This window comes from Ranitomeya imitator, chromosome 1 (assembly GCF_032444005.1).
Source record: "Ranitomeya imitator isolate aRanImi1 chromosome 1, aRanImi1.pri, whole genome shotgun sequence".
In the NCBI taxonomy this organism is placed as follows: Eukaryota; Metazoa; Chordata; class Amphibia; order Anura; family Dendrobatidae; genus Ranitomeya; species Ranitomeya imitator.
In genome coordinates, this window is record NC_091282.1 from 175,223,607 (window position 1) to 175,249,724 (window position 26,118).

Here is a 26,118-nt window from a genome sequence, read left to right on the forward strand (position 1 = left end):
GTCACGTTTGGAGAGCCCCCGTGTGCCTAAAAATTGGAGCTCCCCCACAAGTGACCCCATTTTGGAAACTAGACGCCCCAAGGAACTTATCTAGATACATAGTGAGCACTTTGAACCTCCAGGTGCTTCACAAATTGATCCGTAAAAATGAAAAAGTACTTTTTTTTCACAAAAAAATTCTTTTAGCCTAAATTTTTTCATTTTCACATGGGCAACAGTATAAAATGGATCCTAAAATTTGTTGGCCAATTTCTCCTGAGTACACCAATACCTCACATGTGGGGGTAAACCACTGTTTGGGCACATGGTAAGGCTCGGAAGGGAAGGAGCGCCATTTGACTTTTTGAATGAAAAATTATCTCCATCGGACACCATGTCGTGTTTGGAGAGACCCTGTGTGCCTAAACATTGGCGCTCCCCCACAAGTGACCCCATTTTGGAAACTAGACCCCCCAAGGAACTTATCTAGATGCATAGTGAGCACTTTAAACCCTCAAATACTTCACAAATTGATGTGTAAAAATGAAAAAGTACTTTTTTTTCACAAAAAAAATTTTTCGCCTCAATTTTTTCATTTTCACATGGGCAATAGGATAAAATGGATCATAAAATTTGTTGGGCAATTTCTCCTGAGTACGACGATACCTCATATGTGGGGGTAAACCACTGTTTGGGCACTCGGCAGGGCTCGGAAGGGAAGGCGCGCCATTTGACTTTTTGAATGGAAAATTAGCTCCAATTGTTAGCGGACACCATGTCGCGTTTGGAGAGCCCCTGTGTGCCTAACCATTGGAGCTTCCCCACAAGTGACCCCATTTTGGAAACTAGACCCCCCAAGGAACTTATCTAGATGCATATTGAGCACTTTAAACCCCCAGGTGCTTCACAGAAGTTTATAATGCAGAGCCATGAAAATAAAAAATAATTTTTCTTTCCTCAAAAATGATTTTTTAGCCTGGAATTTCCTATTTTGCCAAGGGTAATAGGAGAAATTTGACCCCAAATGTTGTTGTCCAGTTTGTCCTGAGTACGCTGATACCCCATATGTGGGGGTAAACCACTGTTTGGGCGCACGGCAGGGCTCGGAAGGGAAGGCACGCCATTTGGCTTTTTAAATGGAAAATTAGCTCCAATCATTAGCGGACACCATGTCACGTTTGGAGAGCCCCTGTGTGCCTAATCATTGGAGATCCCCCAGAAATGACCCCATTTTGGAAACTAGACCCCCAAAGAAACTAATCTAGATGTGTGGTGAGGACTTTGAACCCCCAAGTGCTTCACAGAAGTTTATAACGCAGAGCCATGAAAATAAAAAATAAAAAATATTTTCTCAAAAATGATCTTTTAGCCTGCAACTTTTTATTTTCCCAAGGGTAACAGGAGAAATTTGACCCCAAAAGTTGTTGTCCAGTTTCTCCTGAGTACGCTGATACCCCATATGTGGGGGTAAACCACTGTTTGGGCACATGCCGGGGCTCAGAAGTGAAGTAGTGACGTTTTGAAATGAAGATTTTGATGGAATGCTCTGTGGGCGTCACGTTGCGTTTGCAGAGCCCCTGATGTGGCTTAACAGTAGAAACCCCCACAAGTGACCCCGTTTTGGAAACTAGACCCCGAAAGGAACTTATCTAGATGTGTGGTGAGCACTTTGAACCCCCAAGTGCTTCACAGAAGTTTATAATGCAGAACCGTGAAAATAATAAATACGTTTTCTTTCCTCACAAATAATTATTTAGCCCAGAATTTTTTAATTTTCCCAAGGGTAACAGGAGAAATTTGACCCCAATATTTGTTGTCCAGTTTCTCCTGAGTACGGTGATACCCCATATGTGGGGGTAAACTACTGTTTGGGCACATGCCGGGGCTCGGAATTGAAGTAGTGACGTTTTGAAATGCAGACTTAGATGGAATGCTCTGCGGGCGTCACGTTGCGTTTGCAGAGCCCCTGATGTGGCTAAACAGTAGAAACCCCCCACAAGTGACCCCATTTTGGAAAATAGACCCCGAAATGAACTTATCTAGATATGTGGTGAGCACTTTGAACCCCCAAGTGCTTCATAGAAGTTTATAATGCAGAACCGTAAAAATAATAAATACGTTTTCTTTCCTCAAAAATAATTATTTAGCCCAGAATTTTTTATTTTCCCAAGGGTTACAGGAGAATTTGGACCCCAAAAGTTGTTGTCCATTTTCTCCTGAGTACGCTGATACCCCATGTGTGGAGGTAAACCACTGTTTGGGCACACGTCGGGGCTCAGAAGGGAAGTAGTGACTTTTGAAATGCAGACTTTGATGGAATGGTCTGTGGGCGTCACGTTGCGTTTGCAGAGCCCCTGGTGTGCCTAAACAGTAGAAACCCCCCACAAGTGACCCCATTTTAGAAACTAGACCCCCCAAGGAACTTATCTAGATATGTGGTGAGCACTTTGAACCCCCAAGTGCTTCACTGACGTTTACAACGCAGAGCCGTGAAAATAAAAAATAATTTTTCTTTCCTCAAAAATGATGTTTTAGCAAGCATTTTTTTATTTTCACAAGGGTAACAGGAGAAATTGGACCCCAGTAATTGTTGCGCAGTTTATCCTGAGTATGCTGGTACCCCATATGTGGGGGTAAACCACTGTTTGGGCACACGTCGGGGCTCGGAATTGAGGGAGCACCATTTGACTTTTTGAATACGAGATTGGCTTGAATCAATGGTGGCGCCATGTTGCGTTTGGAGACCCCTGATGTGCCTAAACAGTGGTAACCCCTCAATTCTACCTCCAACACTAACCCCAACACACCCCTAACTCTAATCCCAAATGTAGCCATAACCCTAATCACACCCCTAACCACAACCCTAATTCCAACCCTAACCCTAAGGCTATGTGCCCACGTTGCAGATTCGTGTGAGATTTTTCAGCATCATTTTTGAAAGACACTGCGTTTTACCTGCGGATTTTCCGCGGATTTCCAGTGATTTGTGCGGATTTCACCTGCGGATTCCTATTGAGGAACAGGTGTAAAGCGCTGCGGAATCCGCACAAAGAATTGACATGCTGCGGAAAATACAACGCAGCGTTTCCGCGTGGTATTTTCCGCACCATGGGCACAGCGGATTTGGTTTTCCATGGTACTGTAAACCTGATGGAACACTGCTGCGGATCCGCAGCGGCCAATCCGCTGCGGATCCGCAGCCAAATCCGCACCGTGTGCACATAGCCTAATTCTAAAGGTATGTGCACACGCTGCGGAAAACGCTGCGGATCCGCAGCAGTTTCCCATGAGTTTACAGTTCAATGTAAACCTATGGGAAACAAAAATCGCTGTACACATGCTGCGGAAAAACTGCACGGAAACGCAGCGGTTTACATTCCGCAGCATGTCACTTCTTTGTGCGGATTCCGCAGCGGTTTTACAACTGCTCCAATAGAAAATCGCAGTTGTAAAACCGCAGTGAAATGCGCAGAAAAAACGCGGTAAATCCGCCATAAATCCGCAGCGGTTTAGCACTGCGGATTTATCAAATCCGCAGTGGAAAAATCCGCAGAGGACCAGAATACGTGTGCACATACCGAAACCCTAACCCTAGCCCTAACCATAGCCCTAACCCTAGCCCTAACCCTACCCCTAACCCTAGCCCTAACCCTAGCCCTAACCCTAACCCTATTCTAACATTAGTGGGAAAAAAAAATCTTTTTTTTTTTTATTGTCCCTACCCATGGGGGTGACAAAGGGGGGGGGGGGTCATTTATTATTTTTTTATTTTGATCACTGAGATATAATCTATCTCAGTGATCAAAATGCACTTTGGAACGAATCTGCCGGGCGGCAGATTTGGCTGGCGCACTGCGCATGCGTCCGCCATTTTGGAAGATGGCGGCGCCCAGGGAGAAGATGGACGGACCCCGGCAGGATCGGTAAGTATGATGGGGTGGGGGGGGAGCACGGGGGGGGGGGATCGGAGCATGGGGGGGTGGATCGGAGCGCGGGAGGGGTGGAACGGAGCACGGGGGGGGTGGAATGGAGCACGGGGGGGTGGAACGGAGCACGGGGGTGGATCGGAATGCAGGGGGGGTGATTGGAGCACGTGGAGGGTGATTGGAGCATGGGGGGAGCGGACAAGACCATGGGGAGAGCGGAGCACAGGACGGAGGGGAGCCAGAGCAGTGTACCGGACAGATCGGAGGGCTGGGGGGCGATCGGTGGGGTGGGGTGGGGGCACATTAGTGTTTCCAGCCATGGCCGATGATATTGCATCGGCCATGGCTGGATTGTAATATTTCACCAGTTATAATAGGTGAAATATTACAAATCGCTCTGATTGGCAGTTTCACTTTCAACAGCCAATCAGAGCGATCGTAGCCACGGGGGGGTGAAGTCACCCCCCCTGGGCTAAACTACCACTCCCCCTGTCCCTGCAGATTGGGTGAAATGGGAGTTAACCCTTTCACCCGATCTGCAGGGACGCGATCTTTCCATGACGCCACATAGGCGTCACAGGTCGGATTGGCACCGACTTTCATGACGCCTACGTGGCGTCATGGGTCGGGAAGGGGTTAAAGGGGAAGGCTCCTACGGCCACACCTACAGGGTTAAATCCAGGTGTCCAGGTCAGTAACTTCCTCTTTCCCCCTCAGTGGACACCTGGAAGCTTGCTCCTTTGTCTGCAGTGTCCGCCCCGAAACCGGGTGATATGCCTCTGGTGCGGGGGGCCCTCAGTGTCTGGCTGTCTCTCCGTCTGTAGCGTCTACTCTGGTGCTGAATTGTGTGCCTCTGGAGCGGGGGGGCAGAGGTCCGGGCGGCGCCCCCCACCATCCGATGCTGCTTCAGGTGGATGGTCCCGCCGCTATGGCCTATTCTACGTGGCAGCAAGCTGGGCATGGGTGCTTGTCCCTGCCCTGCTTCCGGCGTGTCACTTCCAGGCTCCACCCACTCTTCAACATCACTTTCAGTCCCTTTGGTGGGAACGTAATGTTAGCCCCGGCCCTGTCTTCAGTGTATCTCCTGCAGGCGCTGCATCAATGCTGCAGGAGTGTACTTGGAGGCAGGTCACAGACACCTGAACACAGCTGGGGAGCATGTTGATCAGTCTAAAGCGACCAAGCAGAGCGCTCCACAAACATTGAACAAAGTCATTACAAGATGGTTATTGCTCCAAACACTGTCCATACACCAGCATTAACCCCTATAACTGCTCAATTACCCAATAAAGATTTAAGATTAACCATCGCCCCACCACCAATAATTTGAATATGGCCAGTAACACCCCCCTTGTGACTGATATCACCCCCATCACACCACATAGTGACATGCCGTATAGTAACGGTGGACGCAGGCGTAAATGTCACATGTCCTTCCAATCCACCTCTAACAACTCCCTCCACCATTATCGCTACCCCTCTGAAAGCCCCTCCGATTACCAAGATAGGGTGCAGCTCACATACGGGCCTCAGGATGGCTTTCATCAGCTACATCAGAAGGGTCCGACACGTCACAGAGTCCAGATAGGCGATATCGGGCACAGGACAGATGCCAAAAATCGTGTGCACCCTCCAAGGCTATCAGCCAGGGAGAACCATCCCCCAGGGCTTCCAGCCAAATGAGCTACCACATTGTCGCACAGGACAGAGCCAAAATTCCACCATCACATTGTTGTAATCATGCGCTCCAACGTTGGCTAACAACCAGGAATACCACTCTCAAGCTTCTCTAGTTTCCAATCAATGCGTCAGCCAGGCCATCGCTGTAGTGGGAGCCAGAATTTCTCCATCCTTTGACATCACCCCGTCAGCATCAGCGGGAGCCAGGGTTCCTCCAGGATCGGTTTACACTCCTACAGAGTCACACAGCGGTGAGTGTACCAAAGGTTGCAATGAATCATTACATTTCAAAGTTAACCTAGGGGAAATGGAGCTAACCTCAGTGATAAAGGACCTAATTCTACAACTATTGCAACCGAGCGGTACAACGGAAAACAATACAACAATACAGTCAGTGAGTTTACACAAAGATGCCTTTTTCTGCGGGATCAGCCCGCTAGGTGCCCACATAAATCAGGAGACTGGACAAAAAATATGATTATGTTGACACATGGTCTAGAAATAGATCAAGAATAGAAATAACTATGAATAATTGGCTTCAGGCCTTCTCAGTATTGGGCTGTATTATGGGACAGAAACATCCGGAACGCTGCTCAGAATTATTTATATATCAGGACCCAATATAGTTCATACAAATCACATGGCGGTTCAGCCTGGCGGAGGTATGACGAAGCGTTTCACAGGCATCTGACTCTACAGCCCGATTTAGGCTGGGGGGTGAAAGCTACAGATGTGTGTTTGCGACTGATGCTGTCGCAGAAGCAACCTCCCCTTTTTATCTGCGACCACTAGCTACTCCGCAGCCGCAGGTCAAAACTCAGGGGTCGTATGAAAACCTGGGGCGTGCTGGATATTTAAGAAAGGAAACTGCCGTTTCCACGCACTATGCAAATTCAGACATGACTGCTCAGTTTACGGGGGGACAACCAGCTTCAAGGTGCACTCGGCAGTCAAACAAAGCACCGACAATGCAGAACCCCAGTGAGCGTAACCACGATAGGGCCCTGGATAGATCTCAACCCAATAAAGAAGCGGCACGGCAACTACACTCTGGCTTTACGTATGTTTTTTTTTATTCCTTTCAATTGACTAGAACACCAACCCTATCGGATAACCTAAATTCTGCTTATGAATTCCCCCAAATTTTAAAACAAAAAATACAAAAGGAGGTTAAATTAGGTAGAATAGCAGGCCCCTTTCAGTTGCTGCCCTTCAAAAATATCAAAATGTCGCCATTAGGCATTATTCCCAAAAAGGAATCCGGTAAATATCTATCTTCGGATCCATCATCTGTCACACTCAAATGGTGAATCGGTTAATTGCGCTATATCCCCAGAAGAAGCTTCCGTCACATATGTGTCTTTTGAAAAGGCGGTAGAATTAGTCCGGGCTGCCGGATCCGGAGCTCTGTTAGCTAAATCCGACATAGAATCGGCATTCCGCCTATTACCTGTGCACCCAGAATGTTTCCACCTATTAGGATGCAAGGTGGACCAACATTTTTTTTTTTTATATGTGCTTACCCATGGGATGTTCCATTTCGTGTCACTATTTTGAGCTATTCAGTGTTGTGAATTCCGCTCTTGGGCTCCCTCCGGTGGTTGTAAGTGGCACTTTTATGAGTTCTGCTCTTGGGCTCCCTCTTGTGGTTTCAAGTGGTATGGCTGCTCATTGGACTTAGCTGTCAGCAGCTGTCTCCACTGATCGTCTCTTCTGCTCGGCTATTTAGGCCTGGCTCTTTCCTTCAGCCAGTGCCACTTGTAAATGGTTTCTGGTTGGATTCACATCTCTTTGGATTTCCCTGTTATCCTGACCAGTTCATCAAAGCTAAGTTTTTGCTTGCTCTTTTCTGTCAATAGATTGTGGACTTATCCGCTCTGTGATTTCTATGTTTGTCCTGCTTATCAGTATGAATTAAAGGTACCGTCACACTAAGCGACGCTGCAGCGATACTGACAACGATCCGGATCGCTGCAGCGTCCCTGTTTGGTCGCTGGAGAGCTGTCACACAGACAGCTCCCAAGCGACCAACGATCCCGAGGTCCCCGGTAACCAGGGTAAACATCGGGTTACTAAGCGCAGGGCCGCGCTTAGTAACCCGATGTTTACCCTGGTTACCAGCGAAAAAGTAAAACAAACAAACACTACATACTTACCTTCTGCTGTCTGTCCCCGGCGCTGTGCTTTCCTGCACTGACTGTGCACTTTCCTGCTCTGCTTTCCGGCCGCTGTGCTTACACAGGGCAGAGAAGCAGAGCGCCGAGGGATAGACAGCGGAAGGTAAGTATGAAGTGTTTTTTTTTTTTACTTTTACGCTGGTAACCAGGGTAAACATCGGGTTACTAAGCGCGGCCCAGCGCTTAGTAACCCGATGTTTACCCTGGTTACCAGCGAAGACATCGCTGAATCGGTGTCACACACGCCGATTCACCGATGTCAGCAGGAAGTCCAGCGACAAAATAAAGTGCTGGACTTTCTGCAGCAACCAACGACATCACAGCAGGATTCTGATCGCTGCTGTGTGTCAAACTGAATGATATCGCTAGCCAGGACGCTGCAACGTCACGGATCGCTAGCGATATCGTTTAGTGTGACGGTACCTTAATTCTGTCTTGCTGGAAGCTCTGGGAAGCAGATTTACCCTCCACACCTTTAGTCAGGTGTGGAGATTTTTTGTATACTCTGCGTGGATTTTTTGTAGTGTTTTATACTGACTGCACAGTATTCCATCCTGTCCTATCTATTTAGCTAGACTGGCCTCCTGTGCTCATCCTGGTTTCATTCTGTGTATGTCTTTTCCCTCTCCACTCACAGTCATTATTTGTGGGGGGCTAATCTTTCCTTTGGGGATTTTCTCTGAGGCAAGATAGCTTTCCTGCTTCTATCTTTAGGGGTAGTTAGCTCTTAGGCTGTGACGAGATGCCTAGGGAGAGTTAGGAGCATTCCACGGCTACTTCTAGTGTTGTGTTGAGCTTAGGGACTGCGGTCAGTACAGTTACCACTTCCTTCAGAGCTCGTTCCATGTTGCTCCTAGACCACCGTATCATAACAGTACAAGTGGCCAAAAATTAATTAAATGCATCTCAAAAGAAGGAAAAAAAAGTTCTGGACCATTTTTTTTCCTGTGCTCTGGTTTGTCTTTTTTTCCTCTTGATATCTGGTTGGTTCAGGATATATGCTTTGGCATGGATGTTCAGGGTTTGTTTTCTCGTGTGGATCAACTTGCTGCAAGAGTACAGAGTATCCAGGACTATGTTGTCCAGACTCCGGCTTTAGAGCCTAGAATTCCTACTCCTGATTTGTTTTTTGGGGACAGATCCAAGTTTTTGAACTTTAAAAATAACTGCAAATTGTTTTTTGCTTTGAAACCCCGTTCTTCTGGTGATCCCATTCAGCAAGAAAAAATCATCATATCCTTGCTGCGTGGTGACCCTCAAGACTGGGCTTTTTCTCTTGAAACAGGGGATCCGGCATTATTGAATGTAGATGCATTTTTTCAAGCGCTCGGATTATTGTATGACGAACCTAATTCTGTGGATCATGCAGAAAAAACCCTGTTGGCCTTGTGTCAAGGTCAGGAAGCGGCAGAGTTATACTGCCAGAAATTTAGAAAATGGTCTGTGCTCACTAAATGGAATGAAGAAGCTCTGGCTGCTATTTTCAGAAAAGGTCTTTCTGAAGCCCTTAAAGATGTTATGGTGGGCTTTCCTACGCCTGCCGGTTTGAGCGAATCTATGTCTCTAGCCATTCAGATTGATCGGCGTCTGCGCGAGCGCAAAGCTGTGCACCATATGGCAGTATCCTCTGAGCAGAGTCCTGAACCTATGCAATGTGATAGGATTTTGACTAGAACAGAACGGCAGGAATTCAGACGTCAGAATAGGCTGTGTTTTTACTGTGGTGATTCTGCTCATGTTATCTCTGATTGCCCTAAGCATACTAAGAGAGTCGCTAGGTCTGTTACTATTAGTACTATACAGTCTAAATTTCTCTTATCTGTGACCCTGATTTGCTCATTGTCGTCCTTTTCTGTCATGGCATTTGTGGATTCAGGCGCTGCCCTGAACTTAATGGACTTAGAATTTGCCAGGCGCTGTGGTTTTTCCTTGCAGCCATTGCAGAGCCCTATTCCTTTGAGGGTATTGATGCTACAACCTTGGCCAAGGATAAACCTCAGTACTGGACACAGATGACTATGTACATGGCTCCAGCACATCAGGAAGATTGCCATTTTCTGGTGTTGCATAACCTGCATGATCTTGTTGTACTGGGTTTCTGTTATGAAAGGTAATTCAGTACCACAATGGACATAGAGGTCAGCGCACATACAGTGACCTGGCAATAACCCAAAAAAACAAGAACGAGCTCTGAGACGTGGGAACTCTGTTGACCGCAATCCCTAATCCTCTCCAACCACACTAAAGGCAGCCGTGGATTGCGCCTAACGCTGCCTATGCAACTCGGCACGGCCTGAGAAACTAGCTAGCCTGAAGATAGAAAATAAGCCTACCTTGCCTCAGAGAAATACCCCAAAGGAAAAGGCAGCCCCCACATATAATGACTGTGAGTAAAGATGAAAAGACAAACGTAGAGATGAAATAGATCTAGCAAAGTGAGGCCCAACTTTCTGAACAGAGCGAGGATAGGAAAGGTAACTTTGCGGTCAACACAAAACCCTACAAAAACCACGCAAAGGGGGCAAAAAGACCCTCCGTACCGAACTAACGGCACGGAGGTACACCCTCTGCGTCCCAGAGCTTCCAGCAAGCAGAAAAAAACAAAATGACAAGCTGGACAGAAAAAAACAGCAAACAATAGCAAAGAGGAACTTAGCTATGCAGAGCAGCAGGCCACAGGAACGATCCAGGAGGAAACAGGTCCAATACTAGAACATTGACTGGAAGCCAGGATCAAAGCACTAGGTGGAGTTAAATAGAGAAGCACCTAACGACTTCACCACATCACCTGAGGAAGGAAACTCAGAAGCTGCAGCATCACTTTCCTCCACCAACGGAAGCTCACAGAGAGAAACAGCCGAAGTACCACTTGTGACCACAGGAGGGAGCTCTGCCACAGAATTCACAACAGTACCCCCCCCCTTGAGGAGGGGTCACCGAACCCTCACCAGAGCTCCCAGGACGACTAGGATGAGCCATATGAAAGGCACGAACAAGATCGGGAGCATGAACATCAGAGGCAAAGACCCAGGAATTATCTTCCTGAGCATAACCCTTCCACTTAACCAGATACTGGAGTTTCCGCCTTGAAACACGAGAATCCAAAATCTTCTCCACAATATACTCCAACTCCCCCTCCACCAAAACCGGGGCAGGAGGATCAACAGATGGAACCATAGGTGCCACGTATCTCCGCAACAATGACCGATGGAATACGTTATGTATGGAAAATTAATCTGGAAGAGTCAGACGAAAAGACACAGGATTAAGAACCTCAGAAATCCTATACGGACCAATAAAACGAGGTTTAAACTTAGGAGAGGAAACCTTCATAGGAATATGACGAGAAGATAACCAAACCAAGTCCCCAACCCGAAGTCGGGGACCCACACAGCGTCTGCGATTAGCGAAACGTTCAGCCTTCTCCTGGGACAAAGTCAAATTGTCCACCACATGAGTCCAAATCTGCTGCAACCTGTCCACCACAGTATCCACACCAGGACAGTCCGAAGACTCAACCTGCCCTGAAGAGAAACGAGGATGGAACCCAGAGTTGCAGAAAAACGGTGAAACCATGGTAGCCGAGCTGGCCCGATTATTAAGGGCGAACTCAGCCAAAGGCAAAAAGGACACCCAGTCATCCTGATCAGCAGAAACAAAGCATCTCAGATATGTTTCCAAGGTCTGATTGGTTCGTTCGGTCTGGCCATTAGTCTGAGGATGGAAAGCCGAGGAAAAAGACAAGTCAATGCCCATCCTACCACCAAAGGCTCGCCAAAACCTCGAAACAAACTGGGAACCTCTGTCAGAAACGATATTCTCCGGAATGCCATGCAAACGAACCACATGCTGGAAAAACAATGGCACCAAATCAGAGGAGGAAGGCAATTTAGACAAGGGTACCAAATGGACCATCTTAGAGAAGCGATCACAGACCACCCAAATGACTGACATCTTTTGAGAGACGGGAAGATCTGAAATAAAATCCATAGAGATATGTGTCCAAGGCCTCTTCGGGACCGGCAAGGGCAAAAGCAACCCACTGGCACGAGAAAAGCAGGGCTTAGCCCGAGCACAAATCCCACAGGACTGCACAAAAGTACGCACATCCCGCGACAGAGATGGCCACCAAAAGGATGTAGCCACCAACTCTCTGGTACCAAAGATTCCAGGATGACCAGCCAACACCGAACAATGAACCTCAGAGATAACTTTATTCGTCCACCTATCAGGGACAAACAGTTTCTCCGCTGGGCAACGATCAGGTTTATTAGCCTGAAATTTTTGCAGCACCCGCCGCAAATCAGGGGTGATGGCAGACACAATTACTCCCTCTTTGATGATACCCGCCGGCTCAGATACACCCGGAGAGTCGGGCACAAAACTCCTAGACAGAGCATCCGCCTTCACATTTTTAGAGCCCGGAAGGTATGAAATCACAAAGTCAAAACGGGCAAAAAACAACGACCAACGAGCTTGTCTAGGATTCAACCGCTTGGCGGACTCGAGATAAGTCAAGTTCTTATGATCAGTCAAGACCACCACGCGATGCTTAGCTCCTTCAAGCCAATGACGCCACTCCTCGAATGCCCACTTCATGGCCAGCAACTCTCGATTGCCCACATCATAATTACGCTCAGCAGGCGAAAACTTCCTGGAAAAGAAGGCGCATGGTTTCATCACCGAGCAATCAGAACTTCTCTGCGACAAAACAGCCCCTGCTCCAATCTCAGAAGCATCAACCTCGACCTGGAACGGAAGCGAAACATCTGGTTGACACAACACAGGGGCAGAAGAAAAACGACGCTTCAACTCTTGAAAAGCTTCCACCGCAGCAGAAGACCAATTGACCAAATCAGCACCTTTCTTGGTCAAATCGGTCAATGGTTTAGCAATACTAGAAAAATTGCATATGAAGCGACGATAAAAATTAGCAAAGCCCAGGAACTTTTGCAGACTTTTCAGAGATGTCGGCTGAGTCCAATTATGGATGGCTTGGACCTTAACAGGATCCATCTCGATAGTAGAAGGGGAAAAGATGAACCCCAAAAATGAAACCTTCTGAACACCAAAGAGACACTTTGATCCCTTCACAAACAAAGAGTTAGCACGCAGGACCTGAAACACCGTTCTGACCTGCTTCACATGAGACTCCCAATCATCCGAGAAGATCAAAATGTCATCTAAGTACACAATCAGGAATTTATCCAGGTACTCTCGGAAGATGTCATGCATAAAGGACTGAAACACTGATGGAGCATTGGCAAGTCCGAATGGCATTACTAGATACTCAAAATGGCCCTCGGGCGTATTAAATGCAGTTTTCCACTCATCGCCTCGCTTAATACGCACAAGATTATACGCACCACGAAGATCTATCTTGGTGAACCAACTAGCCCCCTTAATCCGAGCAAACAAATCAGATAACAATGGCAAGGGATACTGAAATTTAACCGTGATCTTATTTAGAAGGCGGTAATCTATACAAGGTCTCAGTGAACCATCCTTCTTGGCTACAAAAAAGAACCCTGCTCCCAATGGCGACGATGACGGGCGAATATGCCCCTTCTCCAAAGACTCCTTCACATAACTCCGCATAGCGGCGTGCTCAGGCACAGATAAATTAAACAGTCGACTTTTTGGGAATTTACTACCAGGAATCAAATCGATAGCACAATCACAATCCCTATGCGGAGGTAGGGTATCGGACTTGGGCTCATCAAATAAATCCCGGTAATCAGACAAGAACTCAGGAATCTCAGAAGGGGTGGATGACGAAATAGTCAGAAATGGGACATCACCATGTACCCCCTGACAACCCCAGCTGGACACAGACATGGATTTCCAATCTAAAACTGGATTATGGACTTGTAGCCATGGCAACCCCAACACGACCACATCATGCAGATTATGCAACACCAGAAAGCGAATAACCTCCTGATGTGCAGGAGCCATGCACATGGTCAGCTGGGTCCAGTACTGAGGCTTATTCTTGGCCAAAGGCGTAGCATCAATTCCTCTCAATGGAATAGGACACTGCAAGGACTCCAAGAAAAACCCACAACGCCTAGCAAACTCCAAGTCCATCAAATTCAGAGCAGCGCCTGAGTCCACAAATGCCATGACAGAATACGATGACAAAGAGCAGATCAAGGTAACGGACAGAAGAAATTTTGACTGTACCGTACCAATGGTGGCAGACCTAGCGAACCGCTTAGTGCGCTTAGGACAATCAGAGATAGCATGAGTGGAATCACCACAGTAGAAACACAGCCCATTCAGACGTCTGTGTTCTTGCCGTTCAACTCTGGTCAAAGTCCTATCGCACTGCATAGGCTCAGGTTTAAGCTCAGGTAATACCGCCAAATGGTGCACAGATTTACGCTCGCGCAAGCGTCGACCGATCTGAATGGCCAAAGACATAGACTCATTCAGACCAGAAGGCATAGGAAATCCCACCATGACATCTTTAACCCCTTCAAGACCCAGCCTATTTTGACCTTAAAGACCTTGCCGTTTTTTGCAATTCTGACCAGTGTCCCTTTATGAGGTAATAACTCAGGAACGCTTCAACGGATCCTAGCGGTTCTGAGATTGTTTTTTCGTGACATATTGGGCTTCATGTTAGTGGTAAATTTAGGTCAATAAATTCTGCATTTATTTGTGATAAACACGGAAATTTGGCGAAAATTTTGAAAATTTCGCAATTTTCACATTTTGAATTTTTATTCTGTTAAACCAGAGAGATATGTGACACAAAATAGTTAATAAATAACATTTCCCACATGTTTACTTTACATCAGCACAATTTTGGAAACAAAATTTTTTTTTGTTAGGAAGTTATAAGGGTTAAAATTTGACCAGCGATTTGTCATTTTTACAACGAAATTTACAAAACCATTTTTTTTAGGGACCACCTCACATTTGAAGTCAGTTTGAGGGGTCTATATGGCTGAAAATACCCAAAAGTGACACCATTCTAAAAACTGCACCCCTCAAGGTACTCAAAACCACATTCAAGAAGTTTATTAACCCTTCAGGTGCTTCACAGCAGCAGATGCAACATGGAAGGAAAAAATGAACATTTAACTTTTTAGTCACAAAAATTATCTTTTAGCAACAATTTTTTTATTTTCCCAATGGTAAAAGGAGAAACTGAACCACGAAAGTTGTTGTCCAATTTGTCCTGAGTACGCTGATACCTCATATGTGGGGGTAAACCACTGTTTGGGCGCACGGCAGGGCTTGGAAGGGAAGGAGCGCCATTTGACTTTTTGAATCAAAAATTGGCTCCACTCTTTAGCGGACACCATGTCACGTTTGGAGAGCCCCCGTGTGCCTAAAAATTGGAGCTCCCCCACAAATGACCCCATTTTGGAAACTAGACGCCCCAAGGAACTTATCTAGATGCATAGTGAGCACTTTGAACCCCCAGGTGCTTCACAAATTGATCCGTAAAAATGAAAAAGTACTTTTTTTCACAAAAAAATTCTTTTAGCCTCAATTTTTTCATTTTCACATGGGCAACAGGATAAAATGGATCCTAAAATGTGTTGGGCAATTTCTCCTGAGTACACCAATACCTCACATGTGGGGGTAAACCACTGTTTGGGCACATGGTAAGGCTCGGAAGGGAAGGAGCGCCATTTGACTTTTTGAATGAAAAATTATTTCCATCGTTAGCGGACACCATGTCGCGTTTGGATAGCTCCTGTGTGCCTAAACATTGGCGCTCCCCCACAAGTGACCCCATTTTGGAAACTAGACCCCCCAAGGAACTTATTTAGATGCCTAGTGAGCACTTTAAACCCTCAGGTGCTTCACAAATTGATCTGTAAAAATGAAAAAGTACTTTTTTTTCACAAAAAAATTATTTTCGCCTCAATTTTTTCATTTTCACATGGGCAGTAGGATAAAATGGATCATAAAATTTGTTGGGCAATTTCTCCCGAGTACGCCGATACCTCATATGTGGGGGTAAACCACTGTTTGGGCACACGGCAGGGCTCGGAAGGGAAGGCGCGCCATTTGACTTTTTGAATGGAAAATTAGCTCCTATTGTTAGCGGACACCATGTCGCGTTTGGAGAGCCCCCTGTGTGCCTAAACATTGGAGCTCCCCCACAAGTGACCCCATTTTGGAAACTAGACCCCCCAAGGAACTTATCTAGATGCATATTGAGCACTTTAAACCCCCAGGTGCTTCACAGAAGTTTATAACGCAGAGCCATGAAAATAAAAAATAATTTTTCTTTCCTCAAAAATGATTTTTTAGCCTGGAATTTCCTATTTTGCCAAGGATAATGGGAGAAATTGGACCACAAATATTGTTGTCCAGTTTGTCCTGAGTACGCTGATACCCCAAATGTGGGGGTAAACCACTGTTTGGGCGCACGGCAGGGCTCGGAAGGGATGGCACGCCATTTGGCTTTTTAAATGGAAAATTAGCTCCAATCATTAGCGGACACCATGTCACGTTTGGAGAGCCCCTGTGTGCTTAAACATTGGAGATCCCCCAGAAATGACACCATTTTGGAAACTAGACCCCCAAAGGAACTAATCTAGATGTGTGGTGAGGACTTTGAACCCCCAAGTGCTTCACAGAAGTTTATAACGCAGAGCCATGAAAATAAAAAAAAAAATTATTTTCTCAAAAATGATCTTTTAGCCTGCAATTTTTTATTTTCCCAAGGGTAACAGGAGAAATTTGACCCCAAAAGTTGTTGTCCAGTTTCTCCTGAGTACGCTGATACCCCATATGTGGGGGTAAATCACTGTTTGGGCACATGCCGGGGCTCGGAAGTGAAGTAGTGACGTTTTGAAATGCAGACTTTGATGGAATGCTCTGTGGGCGTCACGTTGCGTTTGCAGAGCCCCTGATGTGGCTTAACAGTAGAAACCCCCCACAGGTGACCCCATTTTGGAAACTAGACCCCCAAAGGAACTTATCTAGATGTGTGGTGAGCACTTTGAACCCCCAAGTGCTTCATAGAAGTTTATAATGCAGAGCCGTGAAAATAATAAATACGTTTTCTTTCCTCAAAAATAATTATTTAGCCCAGAATTTTTTAATTTTCCCAAGGGTAACAGGAGAAATTTGACCCCAAAAGTTGTTGTCCAGTTTCTCCTGAGTACGGTGATACCCCATATGTGGGGGTAAACTACTGTTTGGGCACATGCCGGGGCTTGGAATTGAAGTAGTGACGTTTTGAAATGCAGACTTTGATGGAATGCTCTGCGGGCGTCACGTTGCGTTTGCAGAGCCCCTGATGTGCCTAAACAGTAGAAACCCCCCACAAGTGACCCCATTTTGGAAACTAGACCCTGAAAGGAACTTATCTAGATGTGTGGTGAGCACTTTGAACCCCCAAGTGCTTCATAGAAGTTTATAACGCAGAGCCGTGAAAATAATAAATACGTTTTCTTTCCTCAAAAATAATTATTTAGCCCAGAATTTTTTATTTTCCCAAGGGTTACAGGAGAAATTGGACCCCAAAAGTTGTTGTCCAGTTTCTCCTGAGTACGCTGATACCCCATATGTGGGGGTAAACCACTGTTTGGGCACACGTCGGGGCTCAGAAGGGAAGTAGTGACTTTTGAAATGCAGACTTTGATGGAATGGTCTGCGGGTGTCACGTTGCGTTTGCAGAGCCCCTGGTGTGCCTAAACAGTAGAGACCCCCCACAAGTGACCCCATTTTAGAAACTAGACCCCCCAAGGAACTTATCTAGATATGTGGTGAGCACTTTGAACCCCCAAGTGCTTCACAGACGTTTACAACGCAGAGCCGTGAAAATAAAAAATCATTTTTCTTTCCTCAAAAATTATGTTTTAGCAAGCATTTTTTTAGATTCACAAGGGTAACAGGAGAAATTGGACCCCAGTAATTGTTGCGCAGTTTGTCCTGAGTATGCTGGTACCCCATATGTGGGGGTAAACCACTGTTTGGGCACACGTCAGGGCTCGGAAGTGAGGGAGCACCATTTGACTTTTTGAATACGAGATTGGCTGGAATCAATGGTGGCGCCATGTTGCGTTTGGAGACCCCTGATGTGCCTAAACAGTGGTAACCCCTCAATTCTAACTCCAACACTAACCCCAACACACCCCTAACCCTAATCCCAACTGTAGCCATAATCCTAATCACAACCCTAACCCCAACACACCCCTAACCACAACACTAACCCCAACACACCCCTAACCCTAACCACAACCCTAATTCCAACCCTAACCCTAAGGCCATGTGCCCACGTTGCGGATTCGTGTGAGATATTTCCGCACCATTTTTGAAAAATCTGCGGGTAAAAGGCACTGTGTTTTACCTGCGGATTTTCCGCGGATTTCCAGTGTTTTTTGTGCGGATTTCACCTGCGGATTCCTATTGAGGAACAGGTGTAAAACGCTGCGGAATCCGCACAAAGAATTGACATGCTGCGGAAAATACAACGCAGCGTTCCCGCGCGGTATTTTCCGCACCATGGGCACAGCGGATTTGGTTTTTCATATGTTTACATGGTACTGTAAACCTGATTGAACACTGCTGCGGATCCGCAGCCAAATCCGCACCGTGTGCACATAGCCTAATTCTAAAGGTATGTGCACACGCTGCGGATCCGCAGCAGTTTCCCATGAGTGTACAGTTCAATGTAAACCTATGGGAAACAAAAATCGCTGTACACATGCTGCGGAAAAACTGCACGGAAACGCAGCGGTTTACATTCCGCAGCATGTCACTTCTTTGTGCGGATTCCGCAGCGGTTTTACAACTGCTCCAATAGAAAATCGCAATTGTAAAACCGCAGTGAAATGCGCAGAAAAAAACGCGGTAAATCCGCCATAAATCCGCAGCGGTTTAGCACTGCGGATTTATCAAATCCGCAGCGGAAAAATCCGCAGAGGACCAGAATACGTGTGCACATTCCTAACCCTAACCCTAGCCCTAACCCTACCCCTAACCCTAACCCTACCCCTAACCCTACCCCTAACCCTAACCCTACCCCTAACCCTACCCCTAACCCTAACCCTAACCCTACCCCTAGCCCTAACCCTAACCCTAACCCTAACCCTACCCCTAACCCTAACCCTACCCCTAACCCTACCCCTATTCTAACATTAGTGGGAAAAAAAAAATTTCTTTATTTTTTTATTGTCCCTACCTATGGGGGTGACAAAGGGGGGGGGTCATTTATTATTTTTTTTATTTTGATCACTGAGATAGATATCTCAGTGATCAAAATGCACTTTGGAACGAATCTGCCGGCCGGCAGATTCGGCGGGCGCACTGCGCATGCGCCCGCCATTTTGGAAGATGGCGGCGCCCGGGAGAAGACGGACGGGACCACGGCTGGATCGGTAAGTATGATGGGGTGGGGGGGGACCACGGGGGGGGGGATCGGAGCACGGGGGGGGGAATCGGAGCGCGGTAGGGGTGGAACGGAGCGCGGGGGCGTGGAACGGAGCACGGGGGGGCTGGAATGAAGCACGGGGGGGTGGAACGGAGCACGGGGGGGGTGGATCGGAGTGCAGGGGGGGTGATTGGAGCACGGGGGGGTGATTGGAGCACGGGGGGAGCGGACACGAGCACGGGGGGGGAGCGGAGCACTGGACGGAGGGGAGCCGGAGCAGTGTACCGGCCAGATCGGGGGGTGGGGGGGCGATCGGAGGGGTGGGGGCACACTAGTATTTCCAGCCATGGCCGATGATATTTCAGCATCGGCCATGGCTGGATTGTAATATTTCACCCGTTATAATGGGTGAAATATTACAAATCGCTCTGATTGGCAGTTTCACTTTCAACAGCCAATCAGAGCGATCGTAGCCACGAGGGGGTGAAGCCACCCCCCCTGGGCTAAACTACCACTCCCCCTGTCCCTGCAGATCGGGTGAAATGGGAGTTAACCCTTTCACCCGATCTGCAGGGACGCGATCTTTCCATGACGCCGCATAGGCGTCATGGGTCGGAATGGCACCGACTTTCATGACGCCTACGTGGCGTCAAAGGTCGGGAAGGGGTTAAGGGCTTCAGAGAGACCTTTTCTGAAAATAGCTGCGAGCGCACCTTCATTCCACTGAGTAAGTACGGACCACTTTCTAAATTTCTGACAATACACCTCTATTTCATCCTGACCCTGACACAGAGCCAGCAAATTCTTCTCTGCCTGATCCACAGAATTAGGCTCATCGTACAGCAATCTGAGCGCCAGGAAAAATGCATCGATATTACTTAATGCAGGATCCCCTGGCGCAAGGGAAAATGCCCAGTCCTGAGGATCGCCACGCAAAAAAGAAATAACGATCCTAACTTGTTGAACTGGGTCACCAGAGGAGCGAGGTTTCAAAGCCAGAAATAGTTTACAATTATTTTTGAAACTCAGAAATTTAGTTCTATCTCCAAAAAACAAATCAGGAATAGGGATTCTCGGTTCTAACATAGAATTCTGAACCACAAAGTCTTGAATACTTTGCACTCTTGCCGTGAGCTGATCCACACATGAAGACAGACCTTTAATGTCCATCACTACACCTGTGTCCTGAACCACCCAAATGTCTAGGGGAAAAAAAAGGCAAAACACAGTGCAAAGAAAAAAAAATAGTCTCAGAACTTCTTTTTTCCCTCTATTGAGAATCATTAGTACTTTGGCTTCCAGTACTGTTATGAAAGGTAATTCAGTACCACAATGGACATAGAGGTCAGCGCACATACAGTGACCTGGCAATAACCCAAAAAAACAAGAACGAGCTCTGAGACGTGGGAACTCTGTTGACCGCAATCCCTAATCCTCTCCAACCACACTAAAGGCAGCCGTGGATTGCGCCTAACGCTTCCTATGCAACTCGGCACGGCCTGAGAAACTAGCTAGCCTGAAGATAGAAAATAAGCCTACCTTGCCTCAGAGAAATACCCCAAAGGAAAAGGCAGCCCCCACATATAATGACTGTGAGTAAAGATGAAAAGACAAACGTAGAGATGAAATAGATCTAGCAAAGTGAGGCCCAACTTTCTGAACAGAGCGAGGATAGGAAAGGTAACTTTGCGGTCAACACAAAACCCTACAAAAACCACGCAAAGGGGGCAAAAAGACCCTCCGTACCGAACTAACGGCACGGAGGTACACCCTCTGCGTCCCAGAGCTTCCAGCAAGCAGAAAAAAACAAATTGACAAGCTGGACAGAAAAAAACAGCAAACAATAGCAAAGAGGAACTTAGCTATGCAGAGCAGCAGGCCACAGGAACGATCCAGGAGGAAACAGGTCCAATACTAGAACATTGACTGGAAGCCAGGATCAAAGCACTAGGTGGAGTTAAATAGAGAAGCACCTAACGACTTCACCACATCACCTGAGGAAGGAAACTCAGAAGCCGCAGTACCACTTTCCTCCACCAACGGAAGCTCACAGAGAGAAACAGCCGAAGTACCACTTGTGACCACAGGAGGGAGCTCTGCCACAGAATTCACAACAGGTTTCCCATGGTTGCAGGAACATAATCCGGTGCTGGATTGGAAAACTATGTCGGTGACTAGTTGGGGTTGTCAAGGGGTACATAGTGACGTTCCTTTGATGTCAATTTCCTCTTCCCCCTCTTCTGAGGTCCCTGAGTTTTTGTCGGATTTCCAGGATGTATTTGATGAGCTCAAGTCCAGTTCCCTTCCTCCGCACAGGGACTGTGATTGTGCTATTAACTTGATTCCTGGTTTCAAGTTCCCTAAGGGCTGACTTTTCAATCTGTCTGTGCCAGAGCATGCCGCCATGCGGAGTTATGTTATGGAGTCTTTGGAGAAGGGGCATATTCGGCCCTCTTCGTCACCATTGGGAGCGGGTTTCTTTTTTGTTGCTAAGAAGGATGGCTCCTTGAGACCCTGTATTGATTATCGTCTTCTTAATAAGATCACGGTCAAATTCCAATACCCCTTGCCTTTGCTTACTGATTTATTTGCTCAGATTAAGGGGGCTAGTTGGTTTACTAAGATTGACCTCCGAGGGGCATATAATCTTGTTTGTATTAAACAGGGTGACGAATGGAAAACTGCATTTAATACGCCCGAAGGCCATTTTGAATACCTTGTGATGCCATTTGGGCTCTCTAATGCTCCATCAGTGTTCCAGTCTTTCATATTTTCCGCAATTATCTTGATAAATTCATGGTCGTATATTTGGATGATATTTTGATTTTTTCCGATGATTGGGAGTCTCATGTGAAGCAGGTCAGGATGGTGTTCCAGATCCTTCGTGATAATGCTTTGTTTGTGAAGGGGTCTAAGTGCCTATTCAGAGTTCAGAAGGTCTCCTTTTTGGGTTTTATTTTTTCTCCCTCGTCTATACAAATGGATCCTGTTAAGGTCCAAGCTATTCATGACTGGATCCAACCCACATCTGTGAAGGGCCTTCAAAAATTTTTGGGCTTTGCTAATTTTTATCGCCGTTTCATTGCCAACTTTTCCAGTGTGGTTAAGCCCCTTACTGATTTGACGAAGAAAGGCGCTGATGTGACGAATTGGTCCTCTGAGGCTGTTGAGGCCTTTCAGGAGCTTAAACGCCGATTTACTTCTGCCCCTTTGTTGCGTCAGCCGGATGTTTCTCTTCCTTTTCAGGTTGAGGTCGACGCTTCTGAGATTGGTTGAGGGAGAGGTGGAATATGAGGTAGAGAAGATTTTGGATTCTCATTTTTCGAGGCGGAGGCTTCAGTATCTTGTCAAGTGGAAGGGTTATGGCCAGGAGGATAATTCTTGGGTTTTTGTCTCCGATGTCCATGCCACCGATTTGGTTCGTGCTTTTCACTTGGCTCATCCTGATCGGCCTGGGGGCTCTGGTGAGGGTTCGGTGACCCCTCCTCAAGGGGGGGGTACTGTTGTGAATTCCGCTCTTGGGCTCCCTCCGGTGGTTGTAAGTGGCACTTTTGTGAGTTCTGCTCTTGGGCTCCCTCTTGTGGTTTCAAGTGGTATGGCTGCTCCTTGGAGTTAGCTGTCAGCAGCTGTCTCCACTGATCGTCTCTTCTGCTCGGCTATTTAGGCCTGGCTCTTTCCTTCAGCCAGTGCCACTTGTAAATGGTTTCTGGTTGGATTCACATCTCTTTGGATTTCCCTGTTATCCTGACCAGTTCAGCAAAGCTAAGTTTTTGCTTGCTCTTTTCTGTCCATAGATTGTGGACTTATCCGTTCTGTGCTTTCTATGTTTGTCCTGCTTATCAGTATGAATTAATTCTGTCTTGCTGGAAGCTCTGGGAAGCAGATTTACCCTCCACACCTTTAGTCAGGTGTGGAGATTTTTTGTATACTCTGCGTGGATTTTTTGTAGTGTTTTATACTGACCGCACAGTATTCCATCCTGTCCTATCTATTTAGCTAGACTGGCCTCCTGTGCTCATCCTGGTTTCATTCTGTGTATGTCTTTTCCCTCTCCACTCACAGTCATTATTTGTGGGGGGCTAATCTATCCTTTGGGGATTTTCTCTGAGGCAAGATAGCTTTCCTGCTTCTATCTTTAGGGGTAGTTAGCTCTTAGGCTGTGACGAGATGCCTAGGGAGAGTTAGGAGCATTCCACGGCTACTTCTAGTGTTGTGTTGAGCTTAGGGACTGCGGTCAGTACAGTTACCACTTCCTTCAGAGCTCGTTCCATGTTGCTCCTAGACCACCGTATCATAACAATTCAGTACCTTCTTGGATTGAGTAGTTCGGTATGAAACGGGCAGCAATTCCCTGATCCACAACCTTGACGATTTTTTGTTTGTCGGTCTCGGAATTTCTAAACTCTGCTTCTTGCTTCTAGAAAAAAATAAAATTATATTGTGGCATTTCGGAGTGCCGTTATCGCCCCCCAAAAATGAGGGACCATGCAATGTTTTGCCTTTCCTGGGCATCGAAATAAGACACAAAGGCGATGGTTTTTCGCTTGCCGGAGGATAAAATTAAAAAAACTTAGGAGATGTTGGAAGGCTTCTGCGTAGTTAAAAAAGTAACCCTCCAGCAAATGCAGGCATTACTGTGTCTACTGACATTCGCCTGCCGTGTAATGCCGGTCGGCAGATCATTCTTACGCCGACTATTGTTGGCAACCAAAGGCGCTTCCAAACTCGGCCGTAGAGTTATGCTCACTCGCTTGTTAAAGGTATATTTGTTAGTGTGGAAGACGTTCCTGCAATCGTAAAATGGACATACATGTGTTATGGCTAGAGAAACTGCAAGCAAAGACCTAGGTCTGGCAATAGGGTGGAGCAAAAATGAGGGTTTTGCAGCAATGTACAAAAATCAGTGGTGCAAAAGCGATTGACCAGAGCTATGGACAACATCAAACTGGGGGTGCGACCCAGCCCTGTGGGAAATGTTCACAATAGTGGCGGCTGTTGAGATATGGGCTAATCAGTTGAGAAACATCAACATTCATTTCCAAACCAAAAATATGAAAACAGCAAAGAGCCTAACCACATGTCATCCTTATCATTGCCCCTACTCGCCCTCTTACACTGGTTAGCGCTGCTGCTTAGAAAACAATATTTGGTGTAGAGCCACCTTTGTGGTGGAAGTAGACAATAATATCATTAAGTCGCTGTTATTTTCCGTTTGGCAGGTTTTCAGAATCCAGCATCCCAAAGCACAACCCCAGGGTATTCAGTGTACACATCCCTATGGGACACAGTGGCTAATCACTGATGCCCTTAATCTATGCCTCCGTTTCACCAGCTACCTAGCAGGTCTATGGTAAGGCTTGGGAGGAATGGTGCTCATGAATCAAAGGTAGGCCAGTCGATAAATGCGACCAAACAATAGATGCATTGACCGCGGAATTTCTAGTTCGAATTAAAGAAAGTGGGGCATCAGGAACGTCAGCACAACATAAATTATCGGCGTTAGCCTTTTTCTTTCAATTAATGGGGTGGGTCGATGTAACAAAGCTCTTTTTCATTAAACAAGCCATTAAAGGCTAGAAAAGGATTCAACCGAACAAGGAATGCTGCTGCCCCATTTCATTGAGACTATTGCATGACATAGTTTCAATATCCATATTAGTCTGCACATTGCAATACGTGGTGGTCCTCATATCTGCAGCTTTTGCTATCACCTTTTTCGGAGCACTGCGCTTTAGCGAATTGCTACCACGGTCAAAATATGCATCAGGAGGACTAATTAAGAAGGATATAGTGATATGCAGCGATGCTCTGCGCATTCGAGTGCGAAAATCCAAGTGCGATCCCACCTGTAGGGGCACATGCGTCCTGGTTAACTCTGCAGATGGCCTAGTTTGCCCGCTAAAAATAGTCAGAAAATTCGCTGGACTAAGACACGCAGGCATATTTTTTCCTCACTCAGACAGGTCCCCTCTGACCAAGTACCAATTTCAAGCAATTTTCAAGCTATGCTTGGAAAAAAATGGCGCTAATCCGAAGGAGTACGGAACACATTCGTTCCAAATCGTTGCAGCCACCGAAGCAGCTAGGACAGGAGGGTCGGAGGCCGAGGTGCAGAGAATGGGTTGCTCTAAATCCACATGGTTCGCCAGATACATAAGACTTGAATTGCTGAATTAACATGTTATCTCTTACAGGAGTAGAAGTTTGGATTGTAGGACATTCCTATGTCTATTGGACGGAAAAAAAGGGCCAAGCTGTGGCCAGGAGGAAGAAACCCAGGCTTCCCAGGTCTAGAAGTCAACTGGAGGGGTATAAGAGGCCTCCAATGGCAACAGGTGTTCAAAGAGATAGTTGACATTTCAAGGAGGGAGAGACACCCAGTGATAATGGTGTTACACGTGGGTGACAATGATCTCGGCAAGCGAAAGGTCGCTGATCTGTATAAATGGATGACAACAGACATGGAACGCTTCTGCTGTTTGTTCGAGAATATGATACTGGTGCTGTCAGAGATAATACCACAGGCAGTCTGGCATGGCGCAAGGGATAAAAATGCAATAGAGCGCACAAGGAGGAAATTCAATGCTTGAATTGGAAAATTTGTGAGAAGAAAATGCAGTATCGCAATTCGTCACCACCAGCTGGAAGGGGATAACACAGGACTACTAAGAGTGGACGGAGTTCACCTGATGGATATCAGCCTCGATATATTCTTGTCTGGCTTACAGAATGGTGTTGAACAGGCCTTAATATTGATGGGTGGGGGTAGGAGTCCCATGTAGGTCATACATGGGATCCTCCGTGGCAGAAGCGCAGGAGGGCAAAGGTTCGTAACCGCTCATTGGCTAAATTGTCTGTCAATCGCTGACAGGAGCTTGGCGAAGAGCCGTCCATTACAAAATGTAATTGCCTCTCTCTGCTGATGTAATTAATAAACTGTGACTGACCTGTTCAACCCACCTAGGACTGTCTGTGTTTCATTGCGGAATTGGTGGAAGGGAGAGGCACTGGT